This window comes from Tamandua tetradactyla, chromosome 9 (genome assembly GCF_023851605.1).
Source record: "Tamandua tetradactyla isolate mTamTet1 chromosome 9, mTamTet1.pri, whole genome shotgun sequence".
NCBI classification, from domain to species: Eukaryota; Metazoa; Chordata; class Mammalia; order Pilosa; family Myrmecophagidae; genus Tamandua; species Tamandua tetradactyla.
Window position 1 is genome coordinate 73125308 of NC_135335.1, and position 23359 is coordinate 73148666.

At 35.6% G+C, this 23359-nt stretch overlaps 1 long non-coding RNA gene across 1 annotated transcript in view; it reads right to left on the minus strand.

Annotated features, from left to right (window-relative positions):
- Positions 1 to 3443: 3443 nt before the first annotated feature.
- Positions 3444 to 23359, minus strand: part of LOC143646155 (uncharacterized) — a 30482-nt gene continuing 10566 nt past the window's right edge. Inside the window, exons 3-4 of the long non-coding RNA XR_013157347.1 lie at positions 12424 to 12467; positions 3444 to 4625 (exon numbers count right to left, since the gene is read on the minus strand). This is a non-coding gene — a long non-coding RNA (uncharacterized LOC143646155). The remainder of the gene's footprint in view (positions 4626 to 12423; positions 12468 to 23359) is intronic.

Below are 23359 nucleotides of genomic sequence, written 5' to 3' on the forward strand. Positions count from 1 at the left end.
GAGCAACCAAAGAAAAAACTCAAGATGTAATGTGTGGCAATTTTGTTATATTTATTGAAGAATACTACATCATTCTTTGAAATGTTTATATTTCTTGAAAATCACATGCACATGTAATCTTTTTTATTTCTAAAGAGAGCAGCTAGAAGGAAATCCTGAAATTATGGAACTGTAGCCCATAGCATACTTTGAAGTTTGCTCTATAACTACTGTTAAATTGTACTTTGAAATCCATTACTTTTCTGCGTCTATTTCACAGTAAAATGCTTAAAAAATAAAATTAAAAAAAGAGTAAAAGTAATATTTTGGCACATCACCAAGTTTCAAATCCTTACAGTTATAAAATATGGTCATGGCTACTTCTTCATCCATCTTTTCCCCATACCCCTAGCCTAACATGCAGCATAAAATTTTATACTGTCACTATAAAACAAACATCATTTTTATGATTTTCTGACCCCCAGCATATTAGCAAGGCAAATAAATTTTAATTATTGTTTAAATTATTATTTCGTTCTTCTTTCCCTTTCTCTTATAAGGCAGAATTAAAATAAATTTCCTTTTTTATTTTCACCTTTATGTACACACCTTCCACTGTGGTAATAAGTAACCCCCAGTCTTAGTAACTTACAAGAACATGAGTTTATTTCTTCTTCCTGGGCCTGTAGTTCTGTTTGGTTCAGCTGAACATTGGCTGCAAAAGGATCTGCTCTCTGGGACTGATTTGCTTGAAGAGCAGAAGTTTAACAGGGGCAAGCATGAGGCAATTCCTCTTAAAAATCTATTTGGACTGAACAAACTACAGCTGCTTACATTCTGTTGGTCACAGCAATGCACATAGACAAACCAGAGTCAATGATGTGGGAATGCACACACTTTCTACTCTAAGGGAAACATCACAAAATCACCTAACACAGGACAAGGATGTATGATCCCATTAACAGTAAGTAGCTCAGAAAGGTTGTAATAATTCAATCTGCCTCAGTGCCGCTCAGGAAATGCTATATACTCAGAACTATAGCATCTTAATAAGTAGGCAGTTTCTTTCCCAAGTCGTTCAAGTTTTCATAGCCCCCCCAAAATACAAATAAACAGCTTTTTCACACTGAACCATGGAAGATATATAAATAACATGGCTAATTTGGCTAACCTTAAATATACCCCAAATAGTTTTGTCTAAGGAAGATTATAGTAATCTGAAACAAAAACTCAAAGTGATAAAATATATATATATATATATATATATATATATATATATATATATATATATATACAATCTTTTAGGGGTTTTCATGCTTAACTTACATGATCTTCTATCTCCCTCCTAAAATTGTATGAATACTTTTATTATATCCAATTTAACAGTGATAAAATTTAGGCAACAAATTTACATGAGTGCCAAAGATTAGCTAAGAAGTAGTACAATCAGAACTCAATATTCTGCATGTAAGAGACTCAGTATCACACTATTATGGCTGGCACATAGTACAAGAAATTAAAGAATTAGCATTTTATTCAGAAGTTAAAGTCACTGCATTTGTCATGTTAAGAGTGCATGTAAAAATTTCATAAGATATATTTTTAAGATTTAAATTCTTCTGACACAGGCATGAAGATAGATACCTAGAACATGTTTTCTCCAAAGACCTTTGAAGGCATTTGCATACTTAATTCAGAGGGACGTGTTTCACATAAAGATGAAATGCTGGTGTGATAGTTTTACATTCGCAGATTTAAATTTAGGTAATAGATAATTTGACCTAATCAAAATCCACAGAAGTTATTTTTAATGATATTTCTATCACTCATCTCATCAGTGTCTCTCAGATATCGTGCTATGATTTTTTTCTCTCTCATGTACATATATAAAGAGACAAAAATATCAATTGTATATGTGTTTTAAGAAGATATCCTTAGAAAGTCAATCCTGGCACATATGTCGATGAGATTATTTCCTTTAAGTGTTAGTTTTCCAACACAGCTAGCAGTAAGATATTTAATTATAGAAATAAAAATTGCAATCCTAGGTGACAACATACTGCGTGCATCTAAATCTGATAAACTGTATACAACATGCAACTTGAGTTACATACACCTGGCAACTGGAATTCAATGACTTCAGTCCTTTTTAGTTGTGATGTGGAAATACTAAGCGCTTTATGTTTTGCATAATATATACCAGAATGCATCGACCCTTTATACGATTCTATTGGGAAAATTAGAAGAAACCCTTCATTTGGCATGTCTACCGTATCTGTTTACACTCCTAAATCATCATATCAAATAACCAGCTTCACATGTAACTGTTTCTTGCTTTCCTACTAGGAAATTATTTGAAAAAAGAAAACAGTAACGACATAAAATACAGGAAAATCTATGTTCAGAGATTGCAAGTGTTCACTCAAAAGCTCAAAATTGAGAGTTGGAATGGGTTTTAGACATAAAGACAATAAGCTATGCATGGAAAAATGGCTGTGCTGGAGCAAGCAGATCATATGTGGTGATACCTTACCTATAGCACAAAGAAGAGCTCCTGCCTATCTTTGAGCAAGTCTTGAACTGTTTTTGATGATAAGGTTAACTTTAGAGGTTTTACATGCACATATTAGTTTCAATTATACACTACATATTCATTTATGCAATTGTACAAAGAGGTCCACAAAAGACTGAGCATATATACGTCTGTTCAAAATAATGCAGAATGTAAGCATTCTTATAAAGGAAAAAACACTGTTTAAGTTTATGTGGTTAAAGTCAGTATACTCTAAGTTAGCATTTGAGGGTGAAGCTTGTTCTTTTATTTTTTTAACCAGTGGGTGAAATATATATCTGTAAAAAGAAAAAAATTGAGAACTGCAAAGCACATAAAAATCTAACACATTGTACAGAACCCAATTTTCTGTCCATTTACTAGCTAGAACTTAGGATTTTCTTGCCAAGACTTAACAATGACTGTTTCAAGTTCAAATCCTCACTGTCCTTTTGGTAGTGAAGCTATAGAAGGAGGAATCTAGAATAAGATGTGAGAATTTGAAAAGCCAAGAAGCAAAGCCTCTGATATTTGCATTTTGGTATGCTTCCCGGTCTATGATGATGCTAGTATTTACTCCACCTTTGGAAACCCACCTTCTGAAAAGAGCCATCAATTTTTAACTTAATGATTCATATGTAATGTTTTAAAAAGCATTTTCCTCCTGTTTTCTTATTTGTCACAATAGGGACATGAGAGTAATTCTTCTGACGCAAATCACAATGAAGGTACATTTCTTTGCAATTATATCAATATTTAAGTGTTTTCATATAGATTTAGAACCAATCATTTTATTTCATTATCTTATACTCCTTAGTGAAATATATTGTTCTTATGTTAGTACAATGCAAACACTGAAATTTATGAAGCAACATTTCTTATAACCCTTTTTTCCAATTCTTTTTTTAATATGAAAGAGAAATCATGGAGAACAATTTTCTGTAGAAATATGAAATATTGTAAAATTATGAAAATAGAATTATAATATTTTTCAAATAATGAAAGATATAAAATAATTTAGCCAATCCTTGACTACATTAAGTCCAGCTCTTTGAGCTCAGTCCCCTTCTCTTTGGGAAATTATTTCTCTCCTATAAAATTCCCATAAATACTTCAATGGTGTTCACATACATTCCTCCAGCCTCAAAATGAATTCTTGTTCTTATTTTAAGTCCTTATACTGATACTTATGCTGTCCTTCTAGTGTCTGAAACATAACATATACAAAAAAATTATTTCAGCATGTTCTCCTTCCTGCTCTTTCCCCTGGCAAGTCAATGCAATTTCCTCTACTTTCTCCTTCATTTTATTAAATATCTAAGTCTAAAAGCAGTTTCGCAAAAATGTTCTTACAATTTTTATATTACCCCTTCTCGCTTTATACAAGCAATCTATAAATTGTTCTATAATTCTTGATTTCTTCCGGTTAGTGTCCACTGCTACCTCTAGCCTAGCCTAGACTGCCATGCCTTTCTACTTCATTTTCAAGATAGTTAAGCAGCCTCCCAAATCCTGATGTCTTTATCTCATGCATATGGAAACTGTTTCCATTTTTTTATCCTATCCTTTTCTTTAGCAGAATATTTAATGACCACCCTTCCCATCACTGCTTTAAGGAAAATGTTCAAACGATATTACTATTCACAGTCCTCCACATTCTCGGAGCATTGTAAATCACAATCAATCTTTCAATTTTTCTCTGATAGTTCTATCAGAGGCTTGCCACTTATAAGATTCAAATCTTTAGTTACAGAATTAGATGTTTAGTGATGTGAGACATGATTATCATACACTTAGTGGCTTAGAACAACCCACATTTACTATCTTATGGTGTTTTCTGTTGGTTAAGACTCTGGTCACAGCTTGGTTAAATCATCTGCTCAGTGTCTCACATGATTTGCATCAAATGTTAAATGGGCCTACAGTCTCATCTGAGGCTGCCCCAGGAAGAATCTGCTCCCAAGCTTGCAGGGTTCTTGGCAGCATTCAGTTCTTGCAGGATGCTGAATCTCTGGTTCGGTGTCACCTTGAAACAGCCTTCAGCTCCTTGCTTTCCATGAAGCAGCACACAACATGGCAATTTGATTCCTCTAGGCTAAAAAGGAAGAGAGAGTCCTCTAGCAATGCAAGTTGGAACTTGACATCACCCAAACATGTAAAAATCATGTACATCCCATCAGATTTGCCTTTTTCTATTTGTTAGATCCTAATCTCGGTGATTCTTCAAGTGAGGGGATCACACAAGGACATAAAAGCTAAGTGTTGGATCTTAATGGGATCCTTCTAGAGTCTGTTCACCACAACCACCTTTCTATAAACCACATTCTTCTTTGACTATAAGATTTAGCTTATAATATTTACACGTCTTGATATTTTGTTTTTTGGCTTCTCCATCTATGTTAAAATACTGACACCTTTTCTCTTCAGGAAGCATTCCCTGACTAGCGTAATATATAATTTATGAGATAATTTCCTTCCTGAGAACCACCAATGTCATTATTATCGCTAGCAATCATTTGACAAGTTGACATTGACATGAAGATGTTGTATATGACATCTTTATCTATCTACATTGCTATCATTTATTTATAACCTAGCTACCATTTGTCTTGTCCTACTAAGAGAAAACAAGTGCTGAATAGATAATAGGAGAAAACTCTGTCTCTAACATCTATTTTTCTAGGATAGAATTTAGACTCTTCCACGGTACAAAGTAAAATCAGGCACATACATTTATCCTAAAAGCACTTTGAGAGCAGAAAATATACCTTATATGTAAATTTAAAGGGGCACATTATCCTATAAGTAGCAATAATTCAAAGAAATATGTTCATGATCGATTGATTGAGTCAAGCCTGAGTAACATGTAATTGGATACAGAATGCAAAACTACTTTTAACCAAGCAATTTAACATGACTTTGTTACATATCTGTATAAATAACTATGTTGGGTAGATGAATATTTTTTAACTAGCTTAATGGCTACTAATCCAACATGAGGAAAATTACTTTCGACTTAAAGATGTGCAGTACTGTAAATATTTCTTGCTGATTAAACGGATTCTTTAAATTCAATTCAGCATCAAGTAACAATTTTCCCCGTTTTTCTCCTTGAATAATAATTTGTTCCAATGTCTATTGGCTACTTAAAATAGCAGATAAAACTTAATTTAAGATGAGAGAATAATGCTATCAGAATATAAAATAATGACATGTAACATAAGCTTGGTAATAAAAAAGCAAATCCTTCTCAACTCAAGAATATCACATTTAATAGCATGCAGTCTAAAAGAAGAGTCTGGCTGCCAGATAAATTACTGACATTTCTATATTGAACAGCAGTATGCATTAGTTAGTGGTTGCCAACAGATGTTTTTGATACTGCACTGCCTTGTACCTCTTATTATCTAAAACTATGTTTTTGATCACTCAACATATATTTACTAATAATTATTTCTCTATTTCAAAACATGAATCAAATAGCAGACATTTAAATTTGTTAATAGACTAAATATAGCATTCCGAGATATATGAATAATAGACTTTATATAAAATGATATTTTACATGGTTAGGTAACAAAATGAAATTCTTACAGTAGTAATACTTCATTTGAATTGGTTTATAGATGTCATGTTCGCTATAAGGCAATGACTTGTATAATAGATTTTAGAAATCTTTTTTAACAAGTCATGTAAAGAACTTCAGAGGTGAAGTGTCAAAGTCATGTAAACTTCTAATCCAGAAAACGTTAGCAAAGAAAGATTCGAACAGGATTTCAAAATTTGTTATTTTTGCAAGGTTATATCAAAAATAAACATGATTTTTATGTCAGAAGGTCCTAATGTTCAGTTCCATAGGTTATTTTTAAATGCATGGAAGGAATTTGAATCTGATGACTTGAGATAATTAAATTGCTAATTCAAGAACAGAAATATTGTCTTATTAACTGGTATCATATACTAACTAAATTAAATATATTGAGCAAATACAATGGGGAGGATTATATGCTAAAGCCTTGAGTTCTTGCAATGATGAAAGTGGTAATTTCTTGTGCTTTCACCAAGTTAAGATAAGAACTGGATTTGCAGAAATATATACAAATGGATACAGTGCAATACCCCAAGAGAGCTACATTTATACTTGTGTTCAGAATAAAGTGCTATAAAGATTAAGAAGGCAAAATGTAATTTATAGATGGGAAAGTCAGGAAAGCTTTCTTTAAAAATGGATTTGGAGGATTTCTGGGAAGAAAGCTGAATAGAGTAGCTCGAGTTCAGCCCTGCTCCACAAAAAAGTTAGAGGAGGGGCAGGAGGGCCACTGAGATGGTGATTCAAGAATGCAACTGACCTGGGAGAGCCTTCTGCACCACATAGGGTGGCCCTAGTTGCAGAGGCCAAGGTATTGGGAAGCAGAAAGCTGGAGTCGGTGCGGAGGCACGGAACCCATAGGAGCACAGGGACAGCAGGGAGACAGCTATTAGGAAGTCAGCCAGGCTGTGAATGCGCTACCCTCACCAGCACAGCCCCCTGACCTGCGACTCGCCCCACACCCACACACCTGAGCCCCATCACTCACTCCCATTCCCTGCACACCAGGTCCCCCTGCCCCACCAGTCTGGAATAAGCATATCCACCTCACCCCACATGCAGCCCAACTCACCTCTCCTGCCTCTCTCCCGAGCACTACCTCCCCTTTCCTGTTCCCTACAGGCTGTTGCCAATACATAAAGACTAAGAGCTTTACTTTCCATACCTAGGATACCACCGTTCCCTACCCATAGTGTCACACAGCCCGCCCCCCATCTCTGCACATCAGTTTACAGCACTTATAGACCCACACATGCACACAGACCTTCAATCAAGTCTTTCAGCTCTGGGAATGACAGTTTACTGCAGTCTTGGATCCACGTATGTGCACAGCCCTCAGTCATGCTTCCCAGCTCTGTGAAAGTGCTGCCCTTCACACTCAGGTTACATCTGCCCCCAACACAAGAAGGCATAATACTGACTTGGTATCAAAGACCTATGCATGTGCACAAAGGGCCCCATGCTCTAGACCGGTGCACACCAGGGTTATGCCCACAGACTGGTGACTCTGCACAGCTACATTTTTCCTGGCAGTTTGGTACTTATGTCCACAAGCACCAGCATAACATCCCCAACCTGCACCTATACCTGCACATCATTGAATCCCCAGACTGTTATGCCCCACCCCATACCATGCTCCCTGCAGCACATCCATCCTGCAAACACAAAGCCTTAGACTGCTGAAAGAAATCAACTCCCAAAGAAAATTAATCAAGATATTTACATGTGATGAAAGCAACAGAAGGTCACTAAGCATATCACAATGCATACAGAGATAGCCTTGCCTAATGACAAAATTAAAGCACCAGAGGAGACACAAACATTGGGACAACTAATCAAAGATGTTCATATGAATCTACTTAATAAAATAAGTGGGATGGCAAATTACATAAAGGAGATCAAGAAGATAGTAGAAGAGCATAAAGAGGAATTTGAAAGAATAAATAGGAAAAAACATATCACAGAGATTAAAAGCACTGTGGCTTAAATAAAAAAAAATATACTAGATGCACACAACACCAGATTTGAAGAGACAGAAGAAAGAATAAGCAAAGTAGAGTACAGGATAACTGACTTTGAACACTCAAAACAGCAAGTCACAAAAAAGTTGGAAAAATTTGAATTGGATCTCAGGGAAATGATAGACAAAACAAAGGACACAAAAATAAGAATCATTTGTACCCCAGAAAGAGAAGAGAGGAGTAAAAGGCTAGGAAGAGTAGTTGAGGATATAATGGGAGAAAACTTCCCAACGTTTATAAAGGGCGTAAATGTACAAGTCAAAGAAGCCCAACGAACCCCAACCAGAATAAACCCAAATAGGCCTTCCCCAAGACATATAATAATCAGTCTGTCAAATGAAAAGAGAGACAATGCAAATAAACAAAATAAGAAATGAGAAGGGGTACATAACCATAGATTCTGAAAAAATAAAATAAATCATAAGAGGATACTATAAACAACTGTATGCCAACAAACTAGATGACTTATATGAAATGAACAAATTCCTGGAAACACACAAACAAGTTGCACTGACTCAGGAAGAAATAGAAGATATCAATAAACCAATCACAACTAAAGAGATTCAATCAGTCATCAAAAATCTTCCCACGAAGAGCCAGATGGCTTCACAGGAATTTTATCAAACATTCTGAAAAGAACTAACACCAATCCTGCTCAAACTTTTCCAAAAAAAATGAAGAAAAGGGAACTCTACTTAACTCATTTTATGAAGCTAATATCATTTAATACCAAAACCGGGTAAAGATGCTATAAGAAGGAAAAACTACAGGTCTCTCTATCTAATGAACATAGATGCAAAAATTCTCAACAGAATATTAGCAAATTGAATCCAAAAGCATATTAAAAGAATTATACACCACAACCAAGTGGGGTTGATACCAGGAATGCAAGGAAGGTTCAACACAAGAAAATCAATTAATATAATACAGCACATCAACAAAAATCATTTCTACACACAAGCAATGACCTAGTTGAGGAGTCAGTTAAGGAAAAATTCCATTCAAGATAGCAACTAAAAGAATCAAGTACTTAGGAATGAACTTAACTAGGGACATAAAGGACATACATAGAGAACCACATAACATTGCTAAAAGATATCAAAGGAGATCTAAATAGGTGAGAAGACATGTCCTGGTCAAGGATGGGAAGGGTAAATATAGTTAAGATGTCAATTCTACCCAAATTGATTTATAGATTCAACACAGTCCCATTCAAAATTCCAACAACATACTTCGAAGACTTGGAAAAGATAATTACCAAATTCATAGGAAAAATGAATAGGTATTTATTTAATCATTTCAGAAAGTAATAGGAATCATAATAGTAGTAGGAAGGGAAAGAGACCCCAAATAGCTAAAAAAAAAAAAAAATACTAAAACAGGAGAATGAAGTGGGAAGATTAACACTCTCTGACTTTAAAACCCAGCATAATGCCATTGTGGTCAAAACAGCATGGCACAGGCACAAAGACAGAAGTATTGACTGATGGAATTGAATCAAGAGCACAGAAATAGAACACCAAATCTATGGTCAACTGATTTTTGACAAAGCTCCCAAATCCTCTGAACTGGAAAAAGTAGTCTTTTCAATAATTGGGCATGGAAAAAACTGGATATCAAAAGCCAAAAGAATGAAAGAGGACCCCTATCTTACACCCTACACAATAATTAACTCAAAGTAGATCAAACACCTAAATAGAAGCATTAGCACCATAAAACTTCTAGAAGAAAATGTAAGAATACATCTTCAAGACCTTGTAGTAGGAGGTAGCTTCCATAAACTTTATACCCAAAGCACAAGAAACAAAAGAAAAAATAGATAAATGGGAACTCCTCAACATCAAATGCTTCTGCACCTCAAAAGTCTTTGCAAAATTGTGAAGAGGCAACCAACTCAGTAGGAAAAAATATTTAGAAATCACATATCAGACAAATATTTGATTTCCTGAATGTAGAAGGAAATCATACAACTCAAAAGCAAAAGATCAAACAACCCAATTATAAAATGGGTCAATGTTATGAATAAGCATTTTTCTGAAAAGCAAATACAGATGACTCAAAAGCACGTGAAGAGATGCTCATTTTCATTGGCTATAAGGGAAATGCAGATCAAGATTACAATGAGATACCACTTCACACCTATAAGAATGGCTGCTATTAAACAAACAGGAAACTATAAATGTTGGAGAGGATGTTTAGAAACTGGGGTACTTACGCACTACTGATGGGAATGTATAATGGTGCAGCCACTAAGGAAGACTACTTGGCAGTTCCTTAGGAAACTAAATATTGAGTTGTCTTATGACCCAGCAATATCACTATTTGGTATATACCCAGAAGAGCTGAAAGCAATGAACAAACAGGCATTTGCACACCAATGTTCATAGCAGCATTATTCACAGCCGCCAAAAGATGGAAACAAACCAAATGCCAATCAACAGACAAGTGGATCAACAAAATGTGGTATATACATATGATAGAATATTATGCAGCAGTAAGGCAAATGATATCCTGAAGCACATGACAAGATGGATGAACCTTGAGGACATAATGCTGAGTAAATAAGCCAGACACAAAAACATACTATACACTGCATGTTTCCACTTTTATGACCACGGTAAAAGTAAAGACAAGGGTTTATAATACAGAATATAGCAGACTTAGAAATAAATAGAAGCTAGAAATAGGTGAACTGTTAGCTAATGAGGTTGAACTCCAATGTAAGGGAATAGATACAAATAAAGGTTGTCTTTAAGTAATATTACCTTATTGAGGATGAACAAGATTGAAAGGGAATGTATAGACCTACGTGTCCCACTAATTAACACTAGAAATATGAATTTGTTCTTGTAAGAATTACTTCAAAGATATGATTCATGTACAAAGAGTGTTTAAGTCCAGGGTATAGGGGAAACTGCTATTGCAAGCTATGGGCTATGTTCAAAAAGAAAACATCAGCACTACACAGAAACAGCAGAGGTAAATAATAGGGGGAGGAACAAGAGTTCAGAGGAGGTTTAGATTTCCTATTTGGGAAAGGTGTATTTATTGGTTTTCTTTCTCTTGGGAACAATGAAATTATCTAAAATTAAGAATGTTGGTAGACTTTGAACTTTGGGCACTATACATGATACCCAATGAATGTAGGTGGGTGAAGGATGCACTGACTGAGTAGATTGGCAAACAATGGTGTATACTTATGAAATAAGATTGTACTGCTACAAAAAGAAACAAAGTTATGAGACATCCAACGATGTGAATGAACATGTGGGTCATTTGGTAAGGCAAAATAAGCCAGAAACAAAAGAACAACAATGGTATGGGCTCCTTTAAAAAAATGCTTATAAGAAAACAGGGACCTAGATTGTAAGCTTTTATTCCAGACACATTTAGTCTTGGGTGGTGACTATTATTTCTGGATTTTGAGAGGCTGTTATATATATATATAATATATATATATATATTATATATATATATTATATATTATATATATATATATATATATATATATATATATATATATATATATATATATATAATCTCTAATATTTAGAGATTAGAATGAAGCTAATCATGTTGGGGTTATGGTAATTCAGAACACAGGGGTAAGGAAGACAGTGTATATTTTAGAACCACACGTACTCTTTGAGACTAAAGGAAGAAAGGTTCATTTGGCCTGGAACTTGAATTTTCTGTAGCACATAATCTAACTCACCCTATCTGCATAGCTCATTTGAATAATTGAAACACAGGGAGCCCAGAATAAGAAAGAGGTCCTTTAATCCTCTATAGATTATTTTAATACCTGGATACATCCTAGAGTATATTAAGCAGATAATCAAAAAGTATTGGCAAAGTATCTTGAGTGATGGGAGAAAGAATAAGAAACTATTACACCTGACTGTTAAGGAATCCCCCGATACTGTGTCAAACTTTAACGATAGGCAAAGTATCTTGAGTGATGGGAGAAAGAATAAGAAACTATTACACCCGACTGTTAAGGAATCCCCCGATACTGTGTCAAACTTTAAAGATACCCAAATCAATAGGCCATGCCCTCAATCCTGATGCTTACTCTTGTGAAGCTTATGTAGGTAGTGGAGAAAGCTTATACTGCCAATAGGCATGCCTAAGAGTTACCTGTGGAGGACCTCTTTTGTTGCTCAGATGTGGCCTCACTCTCACTAAGCCCAACTCTGCAAGTGAAATCATTGTCCTCCCCCCTACATAGGATATGACATCCAAGGGTGAAAATTTCCCTGGCGATGTGGGAGATGACTCACAGGGGTGAATCTTGCCCTGCCACCACAGGATCAACAATTCCATCCTGAAAAAAAGGGGGGAAAGAAATGTTATTAATAAAGTGTCAGTGACAGAAGGAGTTCAAATACTGTTGAGAGGCTACTCTGGAGGTTGCTCTTACGTAAGCTTCAGTTAGACCTTGCTACATATCATAACCTGCAAAAAGACAACCAGGATCATTTCAGCCAGTCCTAAGGAACACCTAGGCAGTATATAAGATTCCACAAGGGTCCCATGCATTAGAATAACTTTGCAGAAACCTATAACCTTCAGATAGGTCCCTGTTCCAGATAAGTCCTGAAACCTAGAGGCTCCAGTATCTCCAGAACAACAGATAGTTCCATGTCCACATCCCATACTAATGACAGGCTCTTCTAATATGAAAAAGTTAGAATGGCCATAGCTTAAACACCCCTAAAGAGAGGGATGAAAATATCAAAGGCAATGGTGGAGTTATGCAGTGAAGATAGGATTTAACAAACAAATCTGAATGCTGAATCATTAAATTGATATCTCTTTTAGTCTCCAGTATCTTAGAGCAGCTAGAAGTAAAAACCTGAAATTGTGGAATTGTAACCCATGTCAAACTCTGAAATATGTTCTGCAACTAATTCTGGTGTTGTGCTTTGAAATTTATTGCACTTTTTGTATATATGCTATTTTTCCCACACAAAAAAAGAAAGAAAAAAGTCAAATGTGATGATAAAAACTTTTTTACCCTTTCAAATGTGATGATAAAAAAATATTTTATCCTTCCTATGTTCTGGAAGAGCTAGAAATAAAAATCGGTGAGAATCGTATGGTAGCCCATGACAAACTCTGGGATCTGTCCTATAACTACTTGTTGAAGAGTGCTTTGAAAACTACTGCTTTTTTTTATTTCTTTTCACTGTATGTATGTCATACTATACAATAAAATAAAAAAAATGGATTTGGAGTATATCTAGAAAGTTCTGATTCTAATAGTAAATCTCAATGTAATATGAAGAAATAAACTCCAGTCAGATTTAAGCCTGTGATAAAATATTTTAGAAAAAATAAAACACAAGAGAGTTTTTGGAATCTATTTGCTGTAGATCACATTTTGGTACCATTTTGTACCCCTGCTTGTATACAAATTCTCTGTCATAAGAATTTGTAGTTTTCCCAATGAAAAGTGATGAATACATTCTTGCCTTCTACTTTGGGCACTTAACTGTTTTCACTTGATTTCTTGTACTTCCTTCTGTCATTCCATTAGCAGAATATTCTTGGGCAAAGCTGCTGATCTCTGAGAGAGTCACAAAGAAAGGATAATGAAAATGAAAACTCAGGGAGCTCAGCTTCAGTCCAGTTCAAGAACAGGAGATTCCAATATGACCCACAGAAAAGTGAATAAACCCAACTGTGATGGAAGAGTTGCCCAGTTGACCTTAACCTTCATTGACAGACTTTTTGCTGACCCATAGCTGCATATGTGAAAATAAATCGTTTTTGTTTTCAGCCAGAGTTTAGTGGTGATAATAATAAACTGTCCATCCATAGACTCTATTTCCTGGAGAAGGATAAAGTATGAGAATCAGAACTTCCCTATCCGAGTCACTTCAGCCTAATCTTGGCTAAATTAGCAATAAGGAATGATCAGGTTTTTTTTTAATTCTGTGTGTTTTTGGGTGTTTTATCATGCAGCATTCAGAAACAGATCTAGGAGATGGAATACAGCCATATACTTTTGCTAGTTGACTTTGGAGTCAGCTGGTCAAGGTTGATTCATCTATGATAAGGATTCTACAAAATCCATGATCGTCCTTGGGCAATCATTAGAGTATTAAAGTTGTGAATATTTTTACTTTTCATTTTAGTTCTGTCAATTTTTATATATATTTAGATTTAAAAAATAATTTTAAACATAGAGAAAAGTTGCAAACATAGAAGAGAAAATTCCTGTATGCTTTCCCCCAGCTTTACCTAATGTCATCTTACATAACCATAGTACTGTTTCTAAAAGCAATAAATTAATATTGGGAATGGTATTAATAAACTTTTAGATTTTATTCAGATTTCACCACTCTCTTCCATAATTTTCTTTTTTCTCTTTTTCCCTTCCACATGGGCAATTTTATTGAGATATATTCACACATTATACAAACCATCCTAAGTAAGCAATCTATTAGTCACAGTATCATCACATAGTTATATATTTATCACCTTTATCAAATTTAGAATATTTTCATTACTCCAAAAAAAAAGAAAAGAAAAAAATAAAAAAAATTAAGAATAAAGGAAATTAAACCCAAAACATCCCATACCCTTTCTTTGCCCTTTATTATTAACTCAGAGTATTTGTGTGGTATATTTGTTATTGTTGACAAATGTTATTAAGATATTACTGTTAACTATAGTACATAGATCTATTTAGGTCTTCTGTGATTTCTTTTAACAGTTTCTTGTAGTTTTCTTTGTATAGGTCTTTTGTCTCTTTAGTTAAATTTATTCCTAAGTATTTTATTCTTTAATTGCAATTGTAACTGGAATTCATTTCTTGATTTCCCCCTCAGCTTGTTCATTGCTAGTGTATAGAAGCAATACAGATTTTTGAATGTTGATCTTGTAACATGCCACTTTGCTGTACTGGTTTATTAGCTCTAGTAGTTTTGCTGGTGATTTTTCAGGGTTTTCAACATATATTATCATATCATCTGCAAACAGTGATAGTTTTACTTCTTCCTTTCCAATTTTGATGCCTTGTATTTCTTTTTTCTTGTCTAATTGCTCTGGCTAGAACTTCCAACAAAATGTTGAATAACAGTGGTGATAGTGGACATCCTTGTCTTGTTCCTGATCTTAGGGGGGGAAGTTTTCAGTTTTTCCCCACTGAGGATGATATTAGCTGTGGGTTTTTCATATATTCCCTCTATAATTTTAAGGAAGTTCCCTTGTATTCCTATCCTTTGAAGTGTTTTAAACAGGAAAGGATGTTGAATCTTTTCAAATGCCTTCTCTGCATCAATTGAGATGATCATGTGATTTTTCTGCTTTGATTTGTTGATATGGTGTATTATATTAATTGATTTTCTGATGTTGAACCATCCTTGCATACCTGGAATGAATCCTGCTTGGTCATGATCTATAATTCTTTTAATGTGTTGCTGGATTAGATTTGCTAGAATTTTGTTGAGGATTTTTGCATCTATATTCATTAGAGAGATTGGTCTGTAGTTTTCTTTTTTTGTAATATCTTTGCCTGGTTTTGGTGTGAGGGTGATGTTGGCTTCATGGAATGAATTAGGTAGCTTTCCCTCCACTTCAATTTTTTTGAAGAGTTTGAGCAGGGTTGGTACTAATTCTTTCTGGAATGTTTGGTAGAATTCACGTGTGAAGCCGTCTGGTCCTGGACTTTTCTTTTTGGGAAGCTTTTTAATGACTGATTCAACTTCTTTATTTGTGATTGGTTTGTTACGGTCATCTATTTCTTCTTGAGTCAAAGTTGGTTGTTCATGCTTTTCTAGGAACTTGTCCATTTCATCTACATTGTTGTATTAGCATAAAGTTGTTCATAGTTTCCTGTTATTGCATCCTTTATTTCTGTGAGGTCAGTGGTTATGTCTCCTCTTCCATTTCTGATCTTATTTAGTTGCATCCTCTCTCTTCTTCTTTTTGTCAATCTTGCTAAGTGCCCATCAATCTTATTGATTTTCTCATTGAACCAACTTCTGGTTTTATTGATTTTCTCAATTGTTTTCATGTTCTCAATTTCATTTATTTCTGCTCTAATCTTTGTTATTTCTTTCCTTTTGCTTGCTTTGGGGTTAGTTTGCTGTTCTTTCTCCAGTTCTTCCAAGTGGGCAGTTAATTCCCGAATTTTCGCCCTTTCTTCTTTTCTGATATAGGCATTTAGGGCTATACATTTCCCTCTTAGCACTGCCTTTGCTGCATCCCATAAGTTTTGATATGTTGTTTTTTTCATTTTCATTTGCCTCAAGATATTTACTGATTTCTCTTGTAATTTCTTCCTTGACCCACTGGTTGTTTAAGAGTGTGTTGTTGAGCCTCCATGTATTTGTGAATTTTCTGGCACTCTGCCTATTGTTGATTTCCAACTTCATTCCTTTATGATCTGAGAAAGTGTTGTGTATGATTTCAATCTTTTTAAATTTGTTGAGACTTGCTTTGTGACCCAGCATATGGTCTATCTTTGAGAATGGTCCATGAGCACTTGAGAAAAAGGTGTATCCTGCTGTTGTGGGGTGTAATGTCCTATAAATGTCTGTTAAGTCTAGTTCATTTATTGTAATATTCAAATTCTCTTTTTCTTTATTGATATTTTGTCTATATGTTCTGCCCATTGATGAGAATGGGGAATTGAAGTCTCCAGCTATCATGGTAGATGTGTCTATTTCCCTGTTCAGTGTTTGCAGTGTTTGCCTCACGTATTTTGGGGCATTCTGGTTTGGTGCATAAATATTTATGATTGTTATGTCTTCTTGTTGAATTGTTCCTTTTATTAGTACATAGTATCCTTCTTTGTCTCTTTTAACTGTTTTACATTTGAAGTCTAACTTGTTGGATATTAGTATAGCTACTCCTGCTCTTTTCTGGTTGTTATTTGCATGGAATATCTTTTCCCAACCTTTCACTTTCAACCTATGTTTATCTTTGGGTCTAAGATGTGTTTCCTGTAGACAGCATATAGAAGGATACTGTTTTTTAATCCATTCTGCCAGTCTATGTCTTTTGATTGGGGAGTTCAATTCATTAACATTTAGTGTTATTGCTGTTTGGGTAGTACTTTCCTCTACCTTTTTGCCTTTTGTATTTTATGTCATATCTAATTTTCCTTCTTTCTACACTCTTCTGCACACCTCTCTCTTCTGGCTTTTTGTATCTGTCTCTAGTGCTCCCTTTAGTATTTCTACAGAGCTGGTCTCTTGATCACAAATTTTCTCAGTGACTTTTTTTCTGAAAATGCTTTAATTTCTCCCTCATTTTTGAAGGACAATTTTGCTGGATATAGAATTCTTGGTTGGCAGTTTTTCTCTTTTAGTAATTTAAATATATCATCCCACTGTCTTCTCGCCTCCATGGTTTCTGCTGAGAACTCTACACATAGTCTTATTGGGTTTCCCTTGTCTGTGATGGATTGCTTTTCTCTTGCTGTTTTCAAGATCCGCTCTTTATTTTTGACCTCTGACATTCTGACTAGTAAGTGTCTTGGAGAATGTCTATTTGGATCTATTCTCTTTGGGGTGTGCTGCACTTCTTGGATCTGTAATTTTAGGTCTTTCATAAGAGTTGGGAAATTTTCAGTGACAATTTTTTCCATTAGTTTTTCTCCTCCTTTTCCCTTCTCTTCTCCTTCTGGGACACCCACAGCACGTATATTTGTGCGCTTCATATTATCATTCAATTTCCTGAGCCCCTGCTCATACTTTTCCATTCTTTTCCCTATAGTTTCTGTTTCTTTTTGGATTTCAGATGTTCCATCCTCCAGTTCACTAATCCTAACCTCTGTCTCTTGAAATCTACCATTGCTGGTTTCCATTGTTTTATTCATCTCTTCTACTGTATCTTTCATTCCCATAAGTTCTGTGATTTATTTTTTCAGACTTCCCATTTCTTCTTTTTGTTCATTCCTTGCCTTCTTCATGTCCTCCCTCAATTCATTGATTTGGTTTTTTATGAGGTTTTCCATTTCTGTTCATATATTCTGAATTAGTTGTTTCTGCTCCTATATCTCATTTGAACTATTGGTTTGTTCCTTTGACTGGGCCATATCTTCAATTTTCCTGGTGTGATTTGTTATTTTTTGCTGGCATCTAGACATTTAATTACCTTAATTGGTTTATTTGGAGATTATTTTCACCTATCTTACCTAGGGTTTTCTTGCCAGATGAGTTTGTTGTCTATCTGTTCTTTGACCTTCAGTTCAGCTTCTTCTGGGTCTCTAGCTTAAGTTTTGTTTAATAGAGGGTAATTTTTCAGTTCTTGCTTTCTTGTTTCTTGTGCTTGTAAGGTGCCTTTTCCCTCCCCACCCTTAGGAGGGTCTACATAGGTATTACAGACTCCAGCCGGGTTTTCCCACACTAAACTGGCCTCCCATCAGAGGGAAGGATTCACCTGTATCAGTTTTCCCTGAGAGTGAGACCCAGCAGGTTGAAAGACTTTCCTGTGAAGTCTCTGGGCTCTGTTTTTCTTGTCCTGCCCAGTATGTGACACTTATCTGCCTGTGGGTCCCACCAGCAAAAGATGTTATGGCTCCTTTAACTTTGGAAGGCTCTCCCTGCTGGGGGCATGGTGGAGACAGAGGAGAGGTTGTAGGCTGGTTTTAATGGCTTCAAATTGCCAAGCCCTGGGGTCTGAATTCCTTGAGAGAGGGGTTCCACCTAAGTTGGGCTTCACCCCCCCCCCCGGGAAAGGCACAGGCGGGAGACATCCCTGAAAGCAGTCTGTTTCTGCCTTTGCCTGGGGCAGTTGCAGCCTGAGTAGTCCCACCACTGAATCCAGAGTCAGCCAAGCCTCCATAGAAACAGCAAAAAAACCTCTGTTTGGTCCCCGTTCCTCTTTTTCTGTTAGCCCAATAAGTGACCTCCACCTTGACCAGGTTCGCCTGAGCTGGGGGCCTATTTTTAGTAGTCAGAATTTGTTTATTAATGCCACAATTGGTGTTTGGTTGGACTCAGTCCCTGCTACTGTTAGAATATCTTTCCTTTCCTTCTGGGAAGCCGCCTGTGGGGGAGGGGTGCCGGGTGCCAGCTGCCACGGCTTGGGGAGCTCACAGGTCCGGAGACTCACAGCTGGCCCAGCTGGTCCAGACTGGGGTACGCTGTGTGTCTGGTCACTATTGTGGCTCTGGGAGCTGTTCTGTACTGTTTCTGGTTATTTAGTAGTTGTTCTGGAGGACAAACTAAAACACGCACATTGCTTAGCTGCCATCTTGGCCCAGTGTCCATTCCCATGTCTTAACCACTAACTCTAATATGTCTAATCCATGTGGTGGTATACATGACTGTAAATTTCTCCTTTCTACCACAGTCACCACATTTCAGCATTGTAAATTATTCTCATAATAATGTGCTACCATCACCTTTATCTATTTTCAAACCTTTAAGTTTGGCCAAGTTAAAAATTCTACTTGTGTTAAGCAACTGTTCCCCATTCTCTAGCTTGATTCTGTGTTCTGGTAGCCAATATTCTAAACTTAAAGCCTGTGAGTTTACATATTATAATTAATTCATACTAGTAAGATTATACAATATTTGACCTTTTTTGTCTGATTTATTTCACTCACTATAAAATCCTCAAGACTTATCCATGTTGTCTTGTGTTTCATGACTTCATTCTTTCTTACTGCTGAATAATATTCCATCATACAACTATATCACATTTTGTTAATCCATTCATCTGTGATGGACACTTGGGTTGTTTCCATCTTTAGGCAATTGTGAAAATGCAGCTATGGATATTGGTGTGCAAATATCTGTTCACATCCCTTCTTTCAGATCTTTTGGATATATACTGATAGTTGGATTACTGGGTGGTACAGCACCCTATAGACAGCTTCCTGAGAGACTGCCAAACCATCCTCCACAGTTGCTATGCCATTTTACATTCCCACCAGCCATGAATAAGTGTTCCTATTTCTCCATATCCTTTCCAACACTTCTAGTTTTCTGTTTGTTTAATAGAGACCATTCAAGTAGGTGTGAAATGGTATGTCAGTATGGTTTTGATTTTCTGATCATCTTTCATTTGCTTTTTTACAATTTGCTTTTCCTCTTTGGAAAAATGTCTATTCAGGTCTTTTGCTCAGTTTTTTAAACTGGGTTCTTTGCTTTCTTGTTGTTGAATTTCTTTATATATTCTGAATGTCAAATACGCATCAGATAAGTGATTTCCAAATATTTCTCCCAATGAGACAGCTGCCCCTTCACTGTTTTGATTAAGTCCTTTAAGGACAGAAGTATTCAATTTTGAGTAGCTCCTGTTTATATATTTTTTCTTTAATTGCTTGTGTTGTGGCTGTAACGTCTAAGATACTACCACTTATCACTAGATTTTGAAAATATTTCCTTACATTTTCTTCTAGGAGTTTTATAAAATCGGTTCCTATATTTAGTTTCTTGACCCATTTGAATTAATTTTAGGGTATGATATAGAGGTCCTTTTTCATTCTTTTTGATATGGATATCCAATTCTCCCAACACCATCTACTGAAGAGACTGTACTGTCCCAATCAAGTGGACTATGGAGGCTTGTTGAAAATCAATTGACTGTAGATGTTAGGTTCTATTTCTGAACTCTCAACTTTATTCCATTATCAATATCTCTATCTTTGTGTCAGTCGCATCCTGTTTTGAGCGTTGTGGCTTTATAATCTGATTTAAAGTCAGAAAGTGTGAGTCCCCCCATTTAATTCTTCTTTAGCAACATGGTTTTGGCTATTTGAGGTTCCTTACTGTTCCAAATAAATTTGATAATTAGCTTTTCCATTTCTGAAAAGGAGGCTTATTGAACTTTGATAAGTATCGCATTGAATTTGTAGATCAATTTGGGTGGAAATGACATTTAACCATGTTTAGCTTTCCAGTCCATGAGCACAGATTGTCTATCCATTTATTTAGGTGTTCTCTGATTTCTTTTAGCAGCCAACAAGGGCTAGAGAAAATCTTACTATAATGATTATTTTTTATAATTGTAAATTCAACATCAGAATATTAGCTGTACTCTTAATACTACTTGGACGTACTAATATAATTTAAGTACATTCCCTCTCAAGGATTTTAATGCCAACAACAAAAAAATTTGCTATTATTCTCAAACTTCTATCTAGTTCTTCCCTTGATCTGAAAGTTCACTCTGCAATTTTTTTTCAGAAATAAATCGACAAAAAGCTAAAAAAAAAGAAAAGAAAAGAATTCAAATTTCAACTACAATTCAGCAAACTGGCCAGCATCTACACACATGTTGCATACTTACGTCTCCTCATATCACACATAAGGGTGCCATTCTGCTGATTAACAAACGATTCCTCTATCCAAGCTCTAGGCTGCTTTCTTTTCCCATTTTGCTATAAACTTTTCATCTTTCCCTTTCTCATAGCCATTTTATAATTTCTTATTCATACCAGAATATAAATACACACAGGTATTTCTCAACTGAAAATATAGAACTAAAAAAAGTACTACATTCTTACTGAAATCTAAATCCGCTGAAGCCATAAACCTTTCCCTCATTTCCACAGAAGAGCTAAACTTAGAAATAAATGTATTTTATTTATGTCATCGAATACAACTCAGGGGGAAACCCAGTCACTTCTGTGTTCTACACCCCAAACCAATGAAACCTGTTTTATCAGAATCTATCAATGATATCTGTGAGGCTAAATTTAAGATATCTTCCCATTTTTCTTTCTTGATCTTTCTTGTACTTTAAAAACCATTCCCCACTCTCTAAAATTCTCTCCATATAATTTTTTTTTTTTTTAGCTTTCATAACACAATACAACTCTCTTCATTCTGACACCTCATGTTTAGATACAGTGTTTCTTAGGGCTTGAAAAGACTTCTTTTTAAACCACTCTTTTATGCTGTTTTTTTTTTCAGCCAGTTCAATGGCTATATTATCATTTATTTACTAATACCTTCAAAAATGTTTTTATTTTGTATTGTTTTACTTCTAAGTTTCAGACTAACAAATTCAATTGCCAATAAGATGTCTGTAGAGAAATCAAATTAAACTGGTTTCATAGGCAAAAGTATTATCCTCAGAACCTATAATTATGTTAACTTACAAGGCAAGGGGATTTAGAGGTGATTAAAGTTAGATACCTTAAAATGGAAATATCATTCTGATTATTTGGGTTGGCTCAATTTAAGTCCTTAAAAGAGAAGAATCTTTCCCAGATGCAGTCGGAAAAGTAAGCAGAGAGCTGTGGTCTGAGAGGGATTCCACCACCATTGCTGCATTGTTAGTTTGGAAGACGGAGGAAGGGATTGTTTGGGTTTTCTAAAGTGTCAGAATGCAATATAGCAGAAATGGGTTGGCTTTCGCAATGAGAACATATTAATTTATAAATTTATACTTCTATGGCCATGAAAATTTCCAAATTAAGGCATCAAGAAGAAGTACCTCCTCTGATGAAAGGCTGCTGGCATCTGTGGTTCCTCTATCAGATGGCAAGGGATATGGCCAGCATCTGATGTTCCTTTGCTCCTGGGCTCTGTTTCTTTCAGCTTCTGATACCAGTGGCTTCTTTCTGAGTGTCTATGGGTTCTCTCTCAGAAGCTCCAGGACATTTCTTTCTAAGTTCTCTCTCTCTTTGTGCTTCTGCCTTTATCCTTTCATAAAGGGCTCCAGTAAAGAAATAAGAACCACTTTGAATAGGGTGAGTTAGATCCCAATTGAACCAAAAATTGCACCCTAATATGTCTCCACTCACAGGGATGGATTAAAAGAACATGGCCTGGGCAGGCCACGGTGGCTCAGCAGACAGAGTTCTCACTTGCCATGCCGGAGACCCGGGTTCATTTCCCAGTGCCTGCCCATGCAAAAAACAAAACAAAACAAAACAAACAAGCAAAAGAACATGACCTTTTCTGGGGTATGCACAGCTCCAAATCAGCACCCTCCACCCTCTGGACCCAAAAAGACATGTTCTTTCCATATGCAAAATATATTCATTTCATCACAATATCTCAAAAGCCTTAAATCATTTTAGCAACAATATTAACTACAAAGTCTTATCAAAATCAATTACAGACATGGTCTATCATAAGGCACAGTTTTCCTCTGTTGTGAACCTGTGAAACTTCAAACAAGTTATCTGATTCCAGTATACAAGGAGAGACAGTCATAGGATAAATATTCCCATTTCCGTAGGGAGAAATTGGAAAGAAAATGGGTCAAATATCCCAAACAGTTCTGAAAACCTACAAAACA